Here is an 8421-nt window from a genome sequence, read left to right as displayed (position 1 = left end):
GAGACTGTGCTCAGGAGAGGATGCGGAGGCGCCACATCTTGCAGTAACTGTGCCTAACGCCGCGTGTAATCACTGCCATGTGTCTCTGCCAAGAGCTCGGGTATGCTTCAGAGCAGTCCCCGTCAACTCCCCCTCCCAGGACCAAGTTAGGGCAGTGATAAATCCTGCTGTCCTTCTGTTGTCACACACCCCGGCTGCAAACCTGCGGAGCAGGGGACAAGGAGGAGGGGCTGCAGTGTGCTGTTGTCTCCGAGCATATTTTCTCAAAGTGGGCCTGACCAATCATTTGTTTTGTGTTGACAGTTTGACATGCCGATTTCTGAAATATAAGAAAGTAGTTGGGGGTGGGGATGGGGTGCCTCTTTATTTGCTTATTTCTCCTCCAATCAACATTGCGGACTCCACACCCTGTGGCTGGCTCCTCCAGAAGTTTCTACCTTGCTGCACATATTCTTAACTGGGTTCGAAAAGCCAGCAGACCACTCCTTGGTATATAATAGAGCCATGGAAAAGTAGGGATTCGAGCAGATACTTGTACACCAAGGTGCGTCGCAACATTGTTCACAATAGCATAAGGGTAATAAAAGCACCCCAAACGTCTCTTCACAGAGGAATGGAAAAACAAAATGCGGTGTCGCCACACAATGGGCTACTAACCATCCATAGAGAGAAATGGAGCTCTGATGGAGGCTGCAATGAAGACGAACCTTTGAAACATTGTGATGAGTAAGATAAACCAGGCACAATTTCACTGCATGGCGTCTCTAGAGCAGACACATGCATGGGGGCAGGGAGCAGAAAGTTGTCTGGTCTGGGGCAGTGTAAGGGGAGGACGTTTATTGCTTAATGAGGGTGGCATTTCTGTCTGAGGTAGGTGATGAAAAACTTTTGCAAAGAAATAGGATGGTTGTGAAACATTGTGAATATTATTATTAATAATAGTTAATATAATTAATGTACACTTCTTCGGGGTATGGCAGGGAGGTTGGGTGGAAATGGGGTGAAAAAGATTCTAAAACTAATGATGATGTTGGTTGTACAACTATTCTTGATGTGGTTCAACTATTGAATTATATGATATGTCAGTTATGTGCCAATAACACTGTTAAAAAATTATAAAGAAACAAAAGGAGAAAAAATTGACCAAAATGGCACATTTTGTTTTGGATAGTTAACACACACACACACACACACAAAACACAAAACAAAACATTATTTCCCACCCTAAGCCACACAGCTGCCCTTTCAGACTCCCCACTGTGGCTGTCTCTGTCCTTTGGCTGGCTCCTCCAGAAGTTTCGACCTTGCTGCATAACCTTGCTGAGACAGAAGTAAGTCTTCCTCTTTGGACTGATCCTCTCACTTTCACCCTAAATAACACACACACACACACACACACACACACACACACACACACACATACACCCTTTCCAGGGACTTTGGTTCTATCTCTCTTCAGACACCTGCCTTCTTTGTACCTTGACAACAGTTACATCAAGAATGGTGGCCACACATGTGCACCTGCCAGGTGCCGGACACAGCGTCACACATTGAACTTGAAATGCTGTGCACAGGAGACACGATTAGCTCCATTGTGCAAATGAGAAAAGTGAGGCGCGGAATAAGTAGTGGACTCAGACTCCTTGGATCTGAATGAAGGCTCTGTCACCAGTTTCCAAGAGTTGTCCTTTAACGTCTCTAATCTTAGTATTTTTCTCGCTGCAAAATGGGAGGTGATAAAAACACTCCATTCTTTGCATTTGTGGTCGGCAGGCACAGAATCCCCAGGATCTGTGAATGTGGTACCTTCGATGTTCAAAGGAACTTTGCAGGCGTGATTAAACGAAGGCTCTCCAGCCAGGGAGATTGTCCTGGATTATCTGGGTAGGACCAATGGCATCACAAGAGTTTTTCCAGGAGGAAGGGAGGGGCGAGGGTCAGAATCAGGCTTGCAGACACTGTGCTGCTGGCTTTGAAGAGAGAAGAAGAAGCCATGAGTCGAGAAAGACAGACAACATCGGGAAGTTGGAAAAGGCAGAGAAACAGATTCTCCCCTAGAAGCTTCTAGGAAGTCTACTTCTGTAGTGACTTATAGCCTTAGACATCCGATGGGGTGGTCTTCCCTGTCCTATAGCATCACTAACCGTTAGCATCAATCCAAAGGAATGGCATTTTTCTCTAATCACATACAGCCTCTCAGAAGAGAACGAAGTCAACGCAGAAGAAAACAGAGCTTAGTTCACAGAGAGAGCGCATCCTAATGACATCATTTGCATGCCTGACTCCCACAGTACCTCAAGGCTGGCCGCCCCACCTGAACCCACTGTTGCTGCATCTATTCTGACTCATCACAACCCTCCAGGACAGAGGAGACCAGCCCAGAGGGTTTCCACAGCTCTATCTGGAAGCAGATTGCCACATCGTTCTTGACTCAAACCACCAACCTCTAGCTGGCAGCCAAGTGATTGAACCACTGTGCCACCAGGGATTCTTGAAATTAAACCTAAAGCTATAATTTTTCCAGTTACCCTACCCAATCCATTCTGGTTGTGTTTGATTCTTTGAGTTGGAGTGATTGCCTTCCCCCATCCCCTCTTAGTTTTTTGGCAAGTGTATTTGAGTGGGATTCCTGCACCTAGCAGCCAAGGATCGAGACTAACACATGTCATTATGCACCAGAGTGAGGAAGGAAGTTTTTCTCCAAAAGGTAAGTCTTGGGCTGTACTCTTACCTGTGCAGGGCCAAATCCTTGATAAAGAGAGTTAACAGTTTGCAGTGACACTCTGGGCGGAGAACCATTAAGAACGTAACCAGGAACATCAGGAACATCAATACCTTAACTATTGTGAGATCTGGGTTGCTTCAATCACTGTGACAGCTATCCCTTGCACTCCATTGCCAGAAGTCCAGATCTTATGACCAGCTACAGAGATTCCCCAACCAGCTTTGAGGTTAGCATCTCAACAACCCCAGAGCCACCAGAGCTCCTGCCCAGACACTAGAGCCTAAAAAGATCCATGTCTCCACAGAGCCCTCTGATGAGAGCCATTGGAATGGAAGTAGGAGAGGGTGGGCTCGAAAAGGAACTGAAAAGCAATTACTAGAGAATAGAAGGAGATGTTGGGCAGGCACTGACTAGTTTCCTCCCCAAGGCCATGCACAGAATATGAGGCAAAAACAGAACTAGAATCCCATTTCCAGAATCCCAACCAATCTTGCTCTTAAGTCAAATAAGCTGGCGCGTGAAGACTGGGTGCACTAGGAAACCGATCAAGTCCCATGGGACACCTCCTCAACACAAATAAAGGGGAGCATGAGGGTGGAGGGAAGGCAGAAATAGGCACTTTCTGCTAATATGAGAATCTCAGAAATAGGCCAAGTCTGACTTCTCTCGTCCCTTTACAACATCCTCGCCACGGGCAGGTTAGTTTCTGGCAGTGTGCCCCCAGGGACAGGAAACACACTTCTTTAAAGATGGTTCTTTTCGAAAACCTCTGACCACTATGAAGAAATATCACTGATTGGAGCCCCATTCTGTCTTCCTAGCCCTTCCCCCCACTTGTTCTCAGAGCACAGCGAACAAGTCAGGAAGAGTGGAAAGAACTGGACTCTGCCTTGTCCGCTGGAAGAACACGCACTCCAACGTCAGTGACTGTGAATGTGATTGTGTCCTGGACGATCGTGATATAAAAGTAATTTGTCAAGCTCTTCCCACATGCCTGACACTCTTCTAAACACATTCTCTAATTTGAGTTTTCTAACAAGCAGTGAGCTACATACGATCATTATCCCCATTACACAGATGAGAAAATGGATATCAAGAGAATTTATGGCTACCTATTTATATTGCAAATGTGAGCCAGGAGCCCAGTCAACCTGACTCTCCCACGTGGCTGTGCCCAAAGCCTCACCCACAAAGGAGAAACAAAGGAGGGCGTTGCTGCCGTGAGGGCGGTGCCTGGAGCCTGCTGAGTTGGTGGGTACATTTGGTGCTGCGCTCTTTTCGGAGGTTGCCTAGCAGTTCTTGGCTTCCCTCCTCTTTGTGGAATCGAATGAGCTGTTGCCAGAATCAGCCTAGTCAGCTGCCAGCCCAGGCCCCTCGTAGCCAAGTTCCCTGTGAGCGATGTTCTCCCAACAGTCCTTCGCCTGGTCCAGAGATGAAATGACCCACAGGCATCTCCCCTGCTGAGAAGGGAACAGAGGGGCAGGCTGTGCGTGTGTTGCAAGAAGAGAAAAAGGACCAGCTAGCTCTGTTTACTCAGAATGGGAAACAGATTCTCGAACAATGCGTCTGCTCAAATGTAATTATCCTGAAAGTGGCGGGCATTTTCACCTAGCTCTGAAACTCATAAAGAGGCTTCAAAGAGCTGTGTCCTCTGGGGACGGTTTTATCAAAAGAGACTTATGAAGAGGAAAGTTTCAAGACCAAACCCAGCTCTTAATTGAATCAGAGAAAACTGAGGGGTTGGGGGGGAGGGGGGGAGAAAGAGAGTTTTGTGAAAGAGCAGGCAAACATTTTGGATCCGCTGCCTGAGAGGGATGGAGAGGAACTGACCCACATACCTGACACCTACACGGCTGGCTGGTGTTAGAGTAAAGACATGAAGTTATTGGACTCAGAAACCTCTCGTCTGAAAGGGACACAGAGCTTCTGTTCTGTCCTTTTCACGGAATCCGCTTACATTTACTTCAATGCTTCCGTTCACTTACTTTTCCATCAAACAGCAAACACCTACTGTGTGTCAGTCAAATAGCAAACACCTACTGTGTGTCAGGCCACACACCTGGCTGGTCTCTCTGTCTGACTCAAATGGAGGCTCCTGTGTTGTTGTGATGCTGGAAGTTATGGACTGGTATTTCGGGGCCACCCTGGATGGACAGTTTTCAGTGAGGCTTCTAGACTAACAGGCTAGAAAAACAGGCCTGAACTTCTGAACATGGTGGTTGTTGCCATTAAGTTTGCTTTGTCTCAGAGTGACCCTGTGTGTGACACAACAAAACACTGTCTGGCCCTGCACCATCCCACCACTGCTCTGTGTGAGCCCATTGTTGCGGCCACGGTGTCCGTTCATCTTGTTGACAATCTTTCTATCTGTCACTGTCCCTCTGCTTTACCAAGCATGATGCCCTTTCCAGAGACTGGTCTCTCCAGATAACGTGGCCAAAGTACATGAGAAATAGTCCCGCTCTGCTAGCTTCTAAGGAGCATTCTCGCCATCCTTCTCCTAAGATAGATTTATTTGTTCTTCTGAATGCCCATGGCACTGTCACTATTCTTTGCCAGCACCATGATTCAAATGCACCAATCCTTAATTCTGATCTTCCCCATTCATTGTCCAGCTCTCACGGGTATATGAGACATGAAAGATACCATAGCTTGGGTCAGGCGCACTTTAGTTCTCAGAGTGATATCTTAGCTCTTTAATACTTTACAGAGATGCTTGGCAGTGTATTTGCTCAATGCAATGCATTGGTCAATTTCTTGACTGCTGCTTCCATGACCATTGACTTCTAAAACTCAGTCAATGAAAATCCTATGAATCATGAGAATACTTCCAGGCATGCACAGTGGCCGCCACGATGGACTGGGGCACGCTACAGATCATAAGGGGGCGTAGGACTGAGCAGTGTTGTGTTCTATTGTACATGAGATCAGTATGAGTCAAAGCCAATTCCACAGCAACTCGCAACACCAAGAACAACGTGTCAGACACTCTGCTGAGGGTAGAAGATGCACTGGAGTACACGATCTGGGCGTACACCCAGGTCGCCACTTGCCTAGCTCAGAAACAAGCCTCTATTCCTACCCTCTTCCTACCCTCGTTCCCCACTTCCCCCTCCCCTGGGAAGTCCTGTGGGGTTTAGTGGTTGCAGTAGTAGAGTCAGCCTCTGACTCCAGAAGCAGGTTCCTCTGGGCCTCATGGGACTGGATGGCAGTCCTGTTTCTGCCTCCACCTCTCTATGTCAGGGATCCTCAAACTTCTTAAACAGGGGGCCAGTTCACTGTCCCTCAGACCTGTTGGAGGGTCGGACTATAGTTGTAAAAAAAAAACTATGAACAAATTCCTATGCACACTGCACACATATTTTTTGTTTTGTTGGGGGCGAAATTCATTTATTCCCTATTTAGAAAACGTGGGGGGTGTCAAAGTATCTTGGGTATCGAATCTAAGAGTCGGAGGTGTGGGCAGTCAGGCGCCCAGGAGCCTCCCTGTGGGCCCATTCAGCCAAGAGTACGTGGTGCATGGACAGCAGGCCCGGGAGGTTCTCCTGTGCCACGCACACTAAAGGACAGGCACAAAGCTCCCAGAAGTCAGAGGTTCTGAGAGGAGGATGAAGGGGTGGAGCAGGAGAGGGTGGGACATGCGGCTGAAGTAGGCAGGAGGGACTCGAACACTTAAATGTGCAAGAGTGGATGCTCTTCCTTCGGGAATGATGACCACAAGTGCCTGCACGTGTCTGAGGAGGCCAACCTCCGATTGGGAGCAGCCCATGGAAGGAAGGGCGCCGTCCCAGGGATCTGAAGAGGTCACTTTGGACCTTGCAGGAACTCCTTGTGCAGTCCGAGCAAGTCCTGGTAGAAGCGCGGATCCCCAGGAGCACAGCCGTCCAGTTGCAGAAGTAACAGTACAGGGCGGCCGCTAGTCAGTGTTTGCAGGCCATTGTCCAGACGAAGCGGTTGGGGTTTTTGCAGCGTAAGTTCACCACCCAGATGTGAAGGGAGATGCTGAGGGCGAAGTACACCACTGTCAGGAGGATGTGCCTTTGAACTTGTGGAACAGGAGCTTGACCAGCCCCACCTGGAAGACGAAGGTGTTGAAGAACACGAGGCAGACGATGATGATATTGGAGAGAATTGCAACGTCCTGGAGGATGAAGAGGACGAGCTGGATGGGGGGAGCTATTCAGGAGCTCCGAGAAGGAATTGACAAAGAGGTCATAGGTCAGCAGTAGGAACTGCAGCCAGACCACCAGGCTGTAGTTACTGGTCGGGAGCAGCTTCCTTCTGCTCTCTTGGGCTCCAGGGGCACATTCCAGAGTTTTCCAGGAAACAGCTCCTGGCTCGAGCACCCTCACAGAAGAGGCCTGCAGTCTGAATCAGGGCTGTTTCGATTGCTCTAATGCAAGGATCTGGAAGAGCCATCCTCGGTTGTCATGGGGACACCTTCCTGGCATCCGGAAACCAGATTTCAATGCCGGAAGTGCCTGGAGGACACGGGCTCCGCGGGCGCCATTCCGCCTACAGCCCTGGGCTTTAGCTCCCAGCTTCATGCTTGGGAAGTCGCTGTCCTGGGTCACACCCGGCTGTGGGGCAGCCGGGCCCAAGATTCCTGCTGGTCAGAACCTTGCCGTTGGCAGGGGCTGGGAGAGCTTCAGGATCAGACAGGCCTCTGGTCCCTGGAACCTGGCCTAGGGGTTAGAAATGCCATCGGAAAAGGTACAGGGGCCAGGGAAAGGCAAGGGCACCTTGGAGCGCTGGCCTGAGGCGACACAGAGCCTGGACTTCATTTCCCAGGCGGCCTTGCACAGATCTCATGTTGAAGTAAAAAAATGGGGCAAAAATACCCGGCGGGCCGCATAAATGTCCCCCACGGGCCACATGTGGCCCGCAGGCTGTAGAGAACCCCTGCTCTATGTGTTCCTGGGAAAGAAAATTCTATTGATACATAGGGGGGAAGATGCGCCTCAGGGGGAGGCTTTTCTCTTACTTTCCTAACCCCTCGCTTCTAGGCAACTTGACTCACTCAAGCTGTGTACTCAGGGGCAAGTTATATAACCATTTTGTTCTTCAGTTTCATCACGTGTAAAATACGTACAATGAGAGCTTTGTTATAATAAACGTGAAACGCTTAGAATAGTGCAATTCAACACATTTCTAAGCTATATTAACATTACTATGATTGGAGTTCCACAGATCATTTCCCACAGTCTTTATCACCATATATTCTGGGTAGTTAAAATTTATGTATCTCCACACCGCGATAGAGTCACTCCACCATTTGCCTGTCGGTTTGTCGTACTGTGGTGTCTGCTGCTCAAGACCTGGTTAAAATGTTGAAAAGCAAGGATGTTCCTTTGAGGACTAAGGTGCACCCGACCCAGAGTCGTGGCATCTTCAATCACGTCACCTGCGTGAGAAAGTTGGACATTGAATGAGGAAGATCAAAGAAGAACCAGTGCATTTGAACTGTGACGCTGGTGGAGAATATTGAAAGTACCATGGACTGCCAAGAGATCAGGCACCGAGTCTTGGAAAAATTACAACCATAATACTCCTTAGAGCAGGGGTTCTCAATCTTCCTAATGCCATGACCCTTTAATACGGTTCCTCATGTGGTGGTGACCCCAGCCATAAAATTATTTTTGTTGCTACTTCATAACTATAATTTTGCTACTGTTATGAATCAGGTGACCCCTGTG

At 48.5% G+C, this 8421-nt stretch overlaps 1 pseudogene; it reads right to left on the bottom strand.

Annotated features, from left to right (window-relative positions):
- Nucleotides 1-6529: 6529 nt before the first annotated feature.
- Nucleotides 6530-7235, bottom strand: LOC142440176 (transmembrane protein 138 pseudogene; annotated as a pseudogene).
- Nucleotides 7236-8421: the final 1186 nt, after the last annotated feature.

Source organism: Tenrec ecaudatus, chromosome 2, assembly GCF_050624435.1.
Source record: "Tenrec ecaudatus isolate mTenEca1 chromosome 2, mTenEca1.hap1, whole genome shotgun sequence".
NCBI classification, from domain to species: Eukaryota; Metazoa; Chordata; class Mammalia; order Afrosoricida; family Tenrecidae; genus Tenrec; species Tenrec ecaudatus.
This window is presented reverse-complemented; position numbering and strand designations above follow the sequence as displayed.